The sequence below is a fragment of the Macaca mulatta genome, chromosome 2, assembly GCF_049350105.2.
Source record: "Macaca mulatta isolate MMU2019108-1 chromosome 2, T2T-MMU8v2.0, whole genome shotgun sequence".
In the NCBI taxonomy this organism is placed as follows: Eukaryota; Metazoa; Chordata; class Mammalia; order Primates; family Cercopithecidae; genus Macaca; species Macaca mulatta.
The window spans coordinates 150566110-150578893 of record NC_133407.1 but is presented as its reverse complement, the minus strand read 5'-3'; the positions used below and the strand labels follow the sequence as shown (position 1 = coordinate 150578893).

Below are 12784 nucleotides of genomic sequence, written 5' to 3'. Positions count from 1 at the left end.
TTGGGGGGCCTACACTCCCCAGATGTAAGGGAAGTTGGGAAAATGAGTTTTTCTGGCTTTAGTCTTCAGTAGGCAGCATTTGTAAGGGAGAGAGCTCCCCAGTCATAGGAAGAGGTTCGTGGGTCGCTGGGCACGCTGGCTCATGCCTGCAATCCCGGCACTTTGGGAGGCCAAGGCAGGAAGAGCACTTGAGTCCTGGAATTCGAGACCAGCCTGGGCAACATGGCAAGACCCCTGTCTCTACCAAAAAAAAAAATTTGTTTTAATTAGCCAGGTGTGGTGGTACACACCTGTAGTCACCACTACTCAGGAGGCTGAGGTAGGATGATTGCTTGAGCCCAGGAGTTAAAGGTTGCAGTGAACTATGATCATGCCACTGCACTCCAGAGCAACAGAGCAAGACCCTGTCTCAGGAAGAAAAAAAAAAAAAGAAAAAAAGGCAAGCAGTGGGCATGTTCACATAAAAACTTGTACACAAATGTTCATAGCAGTTTGATTTGCAATAGCCAGCAAGTGGAAATGGTGCCGGTGTCTGTGAGCACGTGAGTGGTTAAACAAACTGTGGTCCTTCCATCCCATGGAGGATTCCTCCGCCATAAAAGGCAAGGCCTACTGATGCATGTAACAACTGGGATGAATCTTCAAGGAATTAGGCCAAGCAAAAGAAGCCAGTCCTATAAGGTTGCACACTGTATGATTCCATTCATATAACATTTTGAAATGGCAACAATTTAGGAATGGAAAACAGATTGGTGGTCGTCAGGGGCCTGGGATGAGGAGAGAGGGCACAGTGGGCGGGGAGGGGAGTGGGGTTACAAAGGGACACCCCAAGGGATTTTGGTGATGGAAACGTTCTGAGTCTTGACTGTGGAATTGGATATATGGGCCTACACACATGAATTAAATACACACATGCACTCTTATGGTCTAAATGTGTGTGTTCCTCTAAAATTCATATGGTAGACCGCCCTTATTTACTTCCCAAGGTCACTATTAAATGGAAAATCCCATATCCTTTAAATTGATTGCTGTTCTGAGCAGCATGATGGAATTTTGTGCCGTTCTGCTCAGGACGTGAATAATCCCTTTGTCCAGCATATCCACGCTGCAGACACTCCCTGCCCATTAGTCATCTAGTAGCCATCTGGGTTATCAGATTGACTATCAGTGCCTGTGTTCAAGTAACCCTTATTTTACTTAATAATGACCTTAAGCACCAGAGTAGCGATGTTGTCAATTTGGATATTCCAAAGAGAAGCCACTTAAGTGACAAGGTGAAAGTTCCCAACATAATAAAGAAAGAACAAAAAAATCATATGCTGAAATTGCTAGATCTATGGTAAAAACAAATTTTCTCCCCATGAAATTGTGGACAAGGAAAAAGAAATTCGTGCTAGTTTTGCTTTTGCACCTCAGACTGCAAAAGTTATGGCCACAGTGAATGATAAGTGCTTAGTTGGTGGGTGGAAGACATGAAGAGGAATGTGTTCTGATTGCCATCGTTTCAGGCATCCTCTGGGGGTCTTGGGATGTATCCTCTGAAGATAAGGGAATAACTTCGTCCCCAAGGTGATGGTATTAAGAGATAGGGACTTTAGGAGGTGACTGAGTCATGAGGAGTCCACTTTTCACGAATGGGATTCAGTGCCCTCGTGGTAGAGCTTAAAGGAGTGAATTCAGCTTTCTTGTCCTTCCACCTTCTGCTGTGTGGGGATGCAGCAACAGGGTACCATCTTGGAAACAGCAGCCCACACCAGACACCAGTGCCAGAGCCCTGAATTTTTTTTTTTTTTTTTTTTTTTTTTGAGACGGAGTCTCGCTCTGTCCCAGGCTGGAGTGCAATGGCGCGATCTCGGCTCACTGCAACATCTGCCTCCCAGGTTCAAGCTATTCTCCTGCCTCAGCCTCCTGAGTAGCTGAGATTACAGGCATGCACCACCACGCCTGGCTAATTTTTGTATTTTTAGTAGAGATGGGGTTTCACCATGTTGGCCCGGCTGGTCTTGAACTCCTGACCTCATGATCCACCCACCTCGGCTTCCCAAAGTGCTGGGATTACAGGGGTGAGCCACCGTGCCCAGCCTGGAGCCCTGATATTTGACTTCAGCCTCCAGGACTGTAAGAAATGAATTTCTGTTCTTTAGAAATTACCAGTCAGGCCGGGCACAGTGGCTCACACCTGTAATTCCAGCACTTTGGGAGGCCAAGGCAGTGGATCACCTAAGGTTAAGAGTTCAAGATCAGCCTGGCCAACATGGTGCAACCCCATCTCTACTAAAAATACAAAAATTAGCCAAGCATGGTGGCAGGCACCTCTAATCCCAGCTACTCGAGAGGCTTGAACCCGGGAGGCGGAGGTTGCAGTGAGCCAAGATCGCACCACTGCACTCTAACCTGGGCAACAAGAGCAAAACTCCGTCTCAAAAAAAAAAAAAAGAAATTACCAGTCTAAGGTATTTTGTCATAGCGGCACAAAAGGACTAGGACACACACATGCACAAACATGCATATACACATACATGAATTCAAGTAAAACTGGGGAAAACTAACATTGGTGGATTGTGTCAATGGCAACATCCTGCTTGTGCTGCTGTACTAGGGTTGTGCGAGATGCTTCCACTGGGGCAAATGATACAGAGGGTACATGGGACCCCTCTGTATCATCTATTATAACCGCCTATGAATCTGCAATTATATCCACTTTAAAAAGAAAGAAAAAGCAGTGAGACGCCGGAAGACACTAGGGATTTGGGACTTTATTTTAAGAGCTGTGAGCAACTATTGAGGGCTTTTCAGCAGTAATGACGCACATCTTCATTTAACACCTATTTTCTGTCCAATGGTGGGATAATATTATTCTGGTCTAAGTTAAAAGTATGACATTTTAATTTAAAATAAAATGTAAAAGATCTGGGGTGGTTTTGTTGTTGTTGTTGTTGTTGTTGTTGTTTTTTGCCTTATGTGGTTTTCCAGAGTCTCCAAGAAAGCAATTTTAGGCCCAATACATGAGCTCCGATTCCTCTTGCAGCAGAAATAATAAGGAAGGATTCATTCTTTCATTCCTTCCAAAAACATGCATGAAGCATCTGCTATGGGTCAGGCTCTGTGCCAGGCACTGGATTCTGCAGTGAATAAAACATAGTGTTGCCCCTAAGACTATGTTATTAGAAGCTGGGGGAAAAAAACAATGGCTCCAATAAGAAAGGGATTTATTTGAGTCTCTGGGAACCTGTAGTCTGGGGATAAAGGTGCAGTGAGCGTACAACATCCTGAATATTCAGTATCCTCATATTTTTGCTCCATCCTTAACATGTCTTTTTTTTTTTTTTTTTTTTTTTTTTTTTTTTTTTTTTTTTGAGGTGAAGTCTTGCTCTGTCACCCAGGCTGGAGTGCAGTGGTGTTATCTTGGCTCACTGCAACCTCTGCCTCCTGGGTTCAAGCAATTCTCCCTTCTCAGCCACCCGGGTATCTGGGATTATAGGTGTGCGCCACCACACCTGGCTAATTTTTGTATTTTTAGTAGGGACAGGGTTTCACCATGTTGGCCAGGCTGGTCTCGAACTCCTGACCTCAAGTGATCTGCACACCTTGGCCTCCCAAATTGCTGGGATTACAGGTGTGAGCCAACATGCCCAGCCCTTAACACATCTTCTATCCTTAAGTTCACTGTGTAGTTGCAAGGTGGCCTTGGCACGTCCACTCACTATAAGGAGGCAGGAGGGAAGAGCCAGCCCCTGGGAACTGGAGCCATCAGCTTCTGTTCACATCTCATGACCCATAACTTAGTCACATGACTATTCCTGTCTGCAGGGGAGCTGGGAAATCCAAATTCTCTGGTTAAGGCAAGGGGAGGGTGGATATGGATTGGTCACTAGCTGCTGCAAACACAAGGACCTTATCATCTAGGGGAGGAGGCAAGAATGTAACTCTGGTGACAGTATAGCCTGGTAACTGTGGTAGTAATAGAAGGGTGACAGAAAAGTTGCAGAGCCACAGATTCAGCCTTAAGCAATCAGGGAAGGGTTCAAAGAGGAGGAGACCTTTTGAAGAAATGCCCAGGAGAGGGAACTGCCTTGCATACACCAAAGCATAGAGGCATAAAAGGGTTTGTCATGTTGGACACATGAGAGAGTAGAGTCTAATGTCGCTGGAGCAGAAGGTGCTTTCAGGAGTGATGGGAGAAGGGGCCAAAAGGCGGGCTGGGCCCAGAACTGGCAGCACTGGATGCACAGCATCACTCCATTCCCGGTAATTCTGTGGATGATCCTCCCCAAAAAACAAATCCCACTTTTCCCCTACTTGAAAACTTCTGTCCATCCCCTATTCCTTATACCTGTGGTTCTCACAATGGGGTTTCCTGACCAGCAGGAGACATGGCAGAAATGCAAATGCAGATTCTCAGGCCTCATCCCGCACATACTCAGTGGATGGTGGCACCCAGCAGCCTGTGTTTCGGCAAGCGCCCACTTGACCCTGACGCAGGCTGAAGTTTGAGAATTACTGCGTTCTAAGACCGAGTCCTAATTACTTTCTCATGATTTCTGAAACTGGAGTTTACAAACGTACTCTTAGGAAATTATGGTTTTCTATGAGTTGTTTTAAAAAATTAATATTTTTAATGTTCTTTTAAATATGGACTTGTTCAAGTCTGGACAACCTTTTCATCTAATTTCAGGCTCTGCTTTTGCCTTTGTGTTTACAGTGGCATTGGGGCCACCTGGAACAGTTTTAATTGTCCTAGCTAAATGACATACGAGCAGCAGCAGTTTTCATTTGTGAGTAACGTGCAGTGTGAGGTGTGCACAGTGGTTTGAATGGAGAAGAAAGGTGGAAGAGTTACGTTGTCAAATGGCCCGTAGTAATAAGAAAACCACAGGAACCCAGCGGCGAGTCAGTTCCAGATCTCCATTTGGAATAGCTATTTAGTTTCACAAAACCGCATCATCTGTCATATCAAGTTAATATTGTTAATTTCAACATTGCTGACTTTGTGGTATTGCTTGTGTTTTGCCTGCAAATATGTTTGTGTTTTATAGCTGCTTAAAAGCTACAAGCCTCTAAAGAGTTTATATTTGGTTTGATGATATACATATTTGAGTTACATGATAACAAAAATAATGTAAGCTGGCCGGGTGTGGTGGCTCATGCCTGTAATCCCAGCACTTTGGGAGGCTGAGGCGGGCGGATCACCTAAGGTCAGGAGTGCGAGACCAGCCTGACCAACATGGAGAAACCCCATCTCTACTAAAAATACAAAATTAGCTGGGCGTGGTGGTGGCACCTGTACTCTGGAGGCTGGGGCAGAAGAATCACTTGAACCCGGGAGGCAGAGGTTGCAGTGAGCTGAGATCGTGCTATTGCACTCTAGCCTGGGCGACGACAGTGAAACTCTGTCTCAAAATAATAATAATAATAACAATAATAATAATGTAAGCCAACAGGAATTTCTGTTCTTTAATGTGGGGAGTAGAGGGGTGGGCATCTGCAAATTACTTAAGATTAAGCCAGGGTTCTGGGTTACAGACAACAGGAATGGTCTCTGGTTAAGGTCAGCAGAAACGGAGCCCACTGGCTGGCTGTTGGGTGACTGAGGAACAGATGGGAAGGCTGGACAGCCAGTCTGAGAAAGTGGTCAGGAGCTAGAGAACGTGGCCAGGTCTGCCCCGGGAGCCATCTGGTGGAGACGGACTCCTGACTCTCCCCATACTGCAGCCTGGGCACTGCCATTCCCGGACTCTTGATGTTGCCACCACCAAGCCTTCGAATCATCCCCTCAAGAGTTCTGATCCTGGGCAGGTGCATCCAGTTGGCTGAGCCTGTGTCGTAGCCCTAGGGAGGGATTATCCAGCTCCCTTTGGCTTCCGTAGACCAACTCCACAGAAGAATTTCCCCTAAATAGGAAGAGTGGCCAGATGCTTGGGAGCCAAACCCACACCAATATTCACTCTAAACCCTCTCGTATAAAACAGAAAACGGGACCAGTTCCAGGGATGTCAGCATTAAATGAGATAAGCTGGCGAGCAGCCACTCTGAAGTCCTGCCCACACATTCATGGTAATTGCTGGAGCAGGGTGCGCCAAAGCCCCGCTGTGATCAAGAGCAGCGATAAAAGACCCAGACGCCATCCTTGGTATTTTTGTTTCGTGACCCTCACTACAGTGGGCCTATCAGGAGGAATCGCCCAAGGTAACCTAACAGAAACCATGAGAAACTGTGTCTTCCTTGATGTAAACCTGCTGCTTCTGACATGTATCAAAACAAGCTAATAAAAGGCATCTTGCTCAGATTTGGGAGTTGAAATTGAGAAAACAGAGTATTTATCATTATGGCACTATTACGTTCCCATCCTCCTGGGCTAATCACATGGTTGGTTTTGCTCAGAACATGAGGGATGGGAAGCGCCTGCCCAGGTCTCTGATAGCACTTGCTAAAAATGCTTCCCTGCCGTGCGCACATGTGGCTGCAATTAACTGTGAAGAAAACTGCTGCACGAGGAGAGACTGTGTATTATGTACTCCACCTTATGAGACAGTTACCCTTTCTTATTTGGGCTGCAAATCCTCCACTTTGAAGGTGTTTCATTTTGGAAACTACACAGGAAGTTCCTGATATTGTGCATTGCTTTCTTTGGAGAGATTTCTGCACAAGGAAATAGGTTTGTTTTTCTCCGTCCTTCTCCAGTTACATGAAGGTCTTGGAGAAAGCCCCTTTGCTTTGGCTACTGCATGATCTATTCACCCCCTGCCTCTCTGACCTCAGTCCCTAACCCCATTTGGATCTCTCATTCCCACCCCACTGCAGACACACTGGGCCCCTGCGTGGTTTGGAAACATGCTGGGTACTCCCCTGCCTCTGGGCCTATGCACCTGCTGTGCCCTCGCCTGGCACATCACATTCTTCCCTCATTATATACACATGCTTTGCTCCCTCAACTTCCTTCACGTTGCTGCTCAAACGTTGCCTTATTATAGATGTCTTTCTGTTTCTACTAATTCCACCCTTGACTTCCCAGGCACTTTCTCATTAATCCTGCTCCATTATTCTCTAGGGCACCTGATTCACTACATATTTACTTTCTTTTTTGTTTTCTTTTTGAAGTAAGGTATCACTTTGTCACCCAGGCTGGAGTGCAGTGACACGAACACAGCTCACTGCAGCCTCCACCTCTCGGGCTCAAGTGATCCTCCTGCCTCAGCCCCACCACAAGTAGCTGGGACTATAGGTGCCCGCCACCACACCCGGCTAATTTTTTGTATTTTTTGCAGAGATGGGGTTTTGTCATGTTGCCCAGGCTATTCTCAAACTCCTGAGCTTAAGTGATCTGCCTGCCTTAGCCCATATTTACTTTTCAAAAGAATTTTAAAAAATTTTTTAGAGACAAGATCTCACTCTGTCACCCAGGATGGAATGCAGTGGCGCAATCATAACTCACTGCAGACTCAAATTCCTGGGCTCAAGTAATCCTCCTGCTGCAGCCTCCAGAGTAGCTGGGACTACAGGCATGCACCACCATGCCTGGCTGACTTTTTAATTTTTTGTAGAGACAGGGTCTCACTTTGTTGCTCAGCTGGTCTTGAACTCCTGGCCTCAAGTGATCCTCCCTTCTCAGCCTCCCAAAGTGCTAGGATTACAGGTGTGAGCCACCATGCCTCAGTCATATTTTCTGTTTCTTTTTCTTTTTTTTGAGACAGAGTCTTGCTCTGTCACCCAGGCTGGAGTGCAGTGGCACGATCATGGCTCACTGCAAGCTCCGCCTCCTGGGTTCACACCATTCTCCTGCCTCAGCCTCCTGAGTAGCTGGGACTACAGGCGCCCACCGCCACGCCCGGCTAATTTTTTTTTTTTTTTTTGTATTTTTATTAAAGACGGGGTTTCACCGTGTTAACCAGGATGGTCTTGATCTCCTGACCTCGTGATCCACCCGCCTCGGCCTCCCAAAGTGCTGGTAACAGCTACTCACAGGCGTGAGCCACCGCGCCCGGCCCATATTTGCTTTTTAATGTGTTATTATCTGTCTTTTCCTACTAGAATGCAGTCTTAATTAGGCAGAGACTAGATCTTCTTCCCTGCTAATTGTGAGTGCCCAGCACGTAGTAAACACTCAATGAACTATGTGTTGCATGAGTGGCTGCATGTAACAGAGCTATCATTTAGTGAGTAACAGAATTACAAACATTCTTTCTAATAGAGAGTGAATTACAGCAGTGTAATTAATACAACACTCAGGGTCAAAGGCAGTGAAGGGCCCATACGACTGTAAGAGGAGCTGTCAGGATCAGAAGCCACTGGGTGAAGGGGAAAATGCACATTTAAGTCTTTAGTCTGGACCCCACCTCTGTACCCGTCTCATATATCCAGTTTCCCTCCCAATGTCTCCTTTCGGATGTCTCTCAGACAGCTCACACAACGTGCAAAATGGAACTCTTGGTTCTGCCCCAAGGATAATTCTGCTCCTCCCCCAACTTCCCATTTTGGTTAAGGATCACCTTTCATCTCTGCTCAGGCCAAAAGCCAAGTTGTCATCCCGGGTGCCTTGCATTCCTTCCAGAAGGTTTGCTGACACAGATGACCAGCTGGCCACCAAAGGCCCGTGTTCTCTTTCCACAGAGCCGGTGATAGGAAGTGGCTGCCCACCCAGGGACTACATTTCCTAGCCCACCTTCGTTCAGTGAGGCCACGTGACCGGTTCTCACCAATGAAATATAAAGTGTTGTGTGCCACAACCTGGCCCATATAATGAGGAAGCACGTGTGCCTTCTCCATGCTCTTTCTCCATCTGCTTGCTGGCTAAAGAGGATCTTGCAATGAACTCTGGGGCCCCAGAGGCTGGCAGAGGCACAAGACAGAAGGCTCTTGGGTCCCTGAGTCACTACTTGGAGAAGAGTCACTTGCTCTTCCAGAATACCTGTTTGGACTTGTAAAGGAAAATTTAAAAATCTCAGGACCCCCCCACATTCCTTATAAGGGAAGGTTAGGCCTGGCTGCTGAGTCACGCAACACCCCCTTCCCGATGAATAGCTGTTACTAGCATTATGCCTCAGCCAGGTCCCTGCAGAAGGGTAAAAGGCCTCAGGCATCTATCCGTGCCCCACCGACAGTCTATTCTCCACACAGCCATCAGAGAGCTCTTTTAAGAACTCACATAGGCTTGGTGCGGTGGCTCATGCCTGTAATCCCAGCACTTTGGGAGGCCAAGATGGGCAGATCATTTGAGGTCAGGAGTTCAAGACCAGCCTGGCCAATATGGTGAAACGCCACCTCTACCAAAAATACAAAAATTAGCTGGGCATGGTGGCAGGCGCCTGCAGTCCCAGCTACTTGGGAGGCTGAGGCAGGAGAAATGCCTGAACCCAGGAAGTGGAGGTTGCAGTGAGCCAAGATTGTACCACCGCATTCCAGCCTGGATGACGGAGATTCCAACTCAAAAAAAACAAAACAAAACAAAACAAAAAAACCCCCAAAAAACCTCACATCGCGTTACCCTAATTCCTAACCTCCCTCGAGTGGCTTTTGGCATGCAGAATAAAGTCAGGGCTCCTTACCACAGCCGGACCACTTCCCAGATTTTCCTTGAATTTGTCCCCCCAACCCCTATTTCCTATGTTCCAGCCACCCAGGCCTTCCCTGCATCTCTCCATCATGGTGACTGTGTTCCTGTCCCAGAGTCTTTGTGCTTGCTATTCTTTCTGCTGGAAATCTTTTTACCCTAGATTGTGGCATGGTTGTCTCCTTGTCATCATTCAGGCCTCAGCTCAAATGTCACCTCCTCAGAGAGGCCCTCCCTGATCACCCTGCTGGAGTGATGCTATTCCGATGCCACAACCTGTCACCCTGTATTTCATTGCTCTGTTTTATTTTCTCCATAGCACTTGCCATTATTTTAAATGGTCTTTTCTCACTATTTTGAATGATCTCTTTTATGTTATCTTAACTTACATGACTTAAATTATGTTTCCTGGCTAACGGTCTCTCTCCCCACCTCTTCCCCAACACCTCCCTGTTAGAGGAGAAGCTCCATGAGAGTGAAACCTTGCTTGTCTTACTGAGAGTTGTAACATCAACATCTAGAATGTAAATGGCAAACAGATGGCACTCTAGACAGAAGGAAGGAAGGCAGGGAGGGAGAGAGAGACGGAAGAAGGGAGGGAGGAAAGAAAGAAGAAAGGGAGGAAGGCAGGGAGGGAGGAAGAAGGAAGGGAGGGAGGAAGGAAGTGGGAGAGGGAAAGAAAGACAGCAGGGAGGAAGGGAGGGAGGGAGGGAGGGAGGGAGGAAAGAAGGAAGGAAGGAAGGAAAAAGGGAAGAAGAGAGCAAAAAAAGGGATGGAGGAAGAAAGGAAGGAAGAAAGGGAGACATGGAGGAAGGAAGAATTGCCCTAATGGGCCAAGTGTGGTGGCTCATGCCTGTAATCCCAGCACTTTGGGAGACCAAGGCGGGCGGATCACCTGAAGTCAGGAGTTTGAGACCAGCCTGGGCAACACAGTGAAATCCCGTCTCCACTAGAAATACAAAAATTAGCCTGGCATGGTGATGCGCGCCTGTGATAATACCAGCCACTTGGGAGGCTGAGGCATGAGAATCACTTGGACCCAGGAGGCAGAGGTTGCAGTGAGCTGAGATCATGCTTCAGCCTGGGCAACAGAGTGAGACTCCATCTCAAAAAAAAAAACACAAAAAACTGCCCTAATTAGATTGAGACCCCTCACAGTGTAACCTCAGGATTCACATAAGGTCCCTGGGGAGAGGAGTGAGGGGGCAGGGGAAAGACATGTGGAAGCCGGACTGGGCATCACTGTGGCTTTTGCAGCAGCCTCAAAGATCTAGAAATGACATTAGCCACTGCCATGGGGCATCAGCTTGCTATTCTTTGGAAGGCCTCTCTCCCACTCTGGAAATAAAACAAACACATCCTCGCTCTCCTTTCCCCCCGTCTGTACTAAAATCTCATTTACTTGGGACCCAAACCCATTTCCCTTATTGCTCTAAGGAGGAGAGGGTTTTGTTTTGGTCTGAAGTAGCAGGGCACTTTACTTTTTCGAGTCTTTTGTTACCACTATTAATTTTTTTAGAGACAGGGTCTCTGTCACCCAGGTTGGACTGCAGGGGCACCATCATGGCTCACTGCAGCCTCGACCTCCTGGGCTCAAATGATCCTCCTGTCTCAGCCTCCCAAATAGCTGGGACTACAGACACATGCCACTGTGCCCTGTGGAATTCAAGATTTTAACGCCTCTATGTCCTAGAAAGATGATGATGCCTCCTTATATATGTAATTTAGAAGGATATTAAGCTGTCAAATAGTCTAAAGAAGATCTGATTTCACCCAAGATGACTAATCTGGTTATATATATCAAATTATTTCAAAAATCATTTTGTACATTGCGGTGCCCTGCATACAGACATAGCCTGCTTGCTGGGTAATCCGGCAGCGCTACATGCAGTGGGCGCACACATGACTTTGACCTGGGACCCACTTTCACCGATTATGTGGCTATTCTAATGCAAACACGCACTTTTCTAAGTAGGAGTCATCCCCGTCATATAGGTGAGGAAATAGAGGCCTGGGCAGGTAGGACCCAGGTTTGAACTCAGGTCCGTCCAATACCAACGTATCAGCAACTTTCCTGTGCCAGGGGCTTCCCACCCTTTGGTAAACATGGTGCTGACATTCAAACCCCAGCAAATTCCAGCTCCATGTGGTGGTGCAGAGAGGATGGGAAACCAAGAGGAAACGTTTCCCTTCAGAGTGGAAGCACTTTTGTAAAAAAGTAGACACAGTTTTTTCTTCTTTTTTCTTTCTTTTTTTTTTTTTTGAGATGGAGTCTCACACTGTTGCCCAGGCTGGAGTGCTATGGCATGATCTTGGCTCACTGCAACCTCCGCCTCCCAGGTTTAAGCGATTCTCTTGCCTCAGCCTCCTGAGTAGCTGGGATTACAGGTGCCCACTACCACGCCCAGCTAATTTTTTGTATTTTTAGTACAGATGGGGTTTCACTCTGCTGGCCAGGCTGGTCTTGAACTCCTGACCTCGTGATCCACCCGCCTCGGCCTCCCAAAATGTTGGGATTACAGGTGTGAGCCACTGCGCCCAGGCAACTTTTTTTTTTTTTTTTTTTTGGGATGAAGTCTCACTCTGTCACCCAGGCTAGAGTGCAGTGGTGTGATCTTGGCTCACTGCATCCTGCCTCCCAGGTTCAAGCGATTCTCCGCCTCAGCCTCCAGAGCAGCTGGGATTACAGGTGTGCACTACCACACCTGGATAATTTTTGTATTTTCAGTAGCGATGGGGTTTTGCCATGTTGGCCGGGTTGGTCTTGAACTCCTGACCTCAGGTGATCCACCCATGTTGCATCTTAAAGTGCTGGGATTACAAGCTTGAGCCATCATGCCCCAAAGTGCTGGGATTACAGGCTTGGGCCACTGCACCCTGCCAAATGCAATTATTTGTTTAGATTCTCCAAAGGTCTTTTCTGGGTGAACTTAGTGGTATTATTGAAAGATTGTTCAATGAGAAGTTGGACCAGCTGGTTTGCATCCTGGTGTTACTGCTCGTGCAAATGTCCTACCTTCTCTGAGCCCCTGTTTTCTCATCTGTATAATGGGACAGTCTTCTTCATAGAAACACACTGCATTAAATGAGAACATTCAACACTGCACACACTTGGCATCCAATAACCTTGTCCTTCCTTCCTCCTTCCCTCCCTCCCACCTTCCTTCCTTCCTTCCTCCTTCCTTTCTCCCTTCCTTCCTCTTTCGCTTCCTTCCTTCCTCCTTCCCTCCTCCTTCC

General features: G+C 47.1%; 1 protein-coding gene across 1 annotated transcript in view; it reads left to right on the top strand.

Annotated features, from left to right (window-relative positions):
• The window catches only part of TAMM41 (TAM41 mitochondrial translocator assembly and maintenance homolog), a 124211-nt gene that overhangs the window by 104133 nt on the left and 7294 nt on the right, over nt 1-12784 (top strand). Inside the window, exon 8 of the transcript XR_013413352.1 lies at nt 5970-6186. The gene's annotated coding sequence lies outside the window, so the exon portion shown is untranslated. The remainder of the gene's footprint in view (nt 1-5969; nt 6187-12784) is intronic.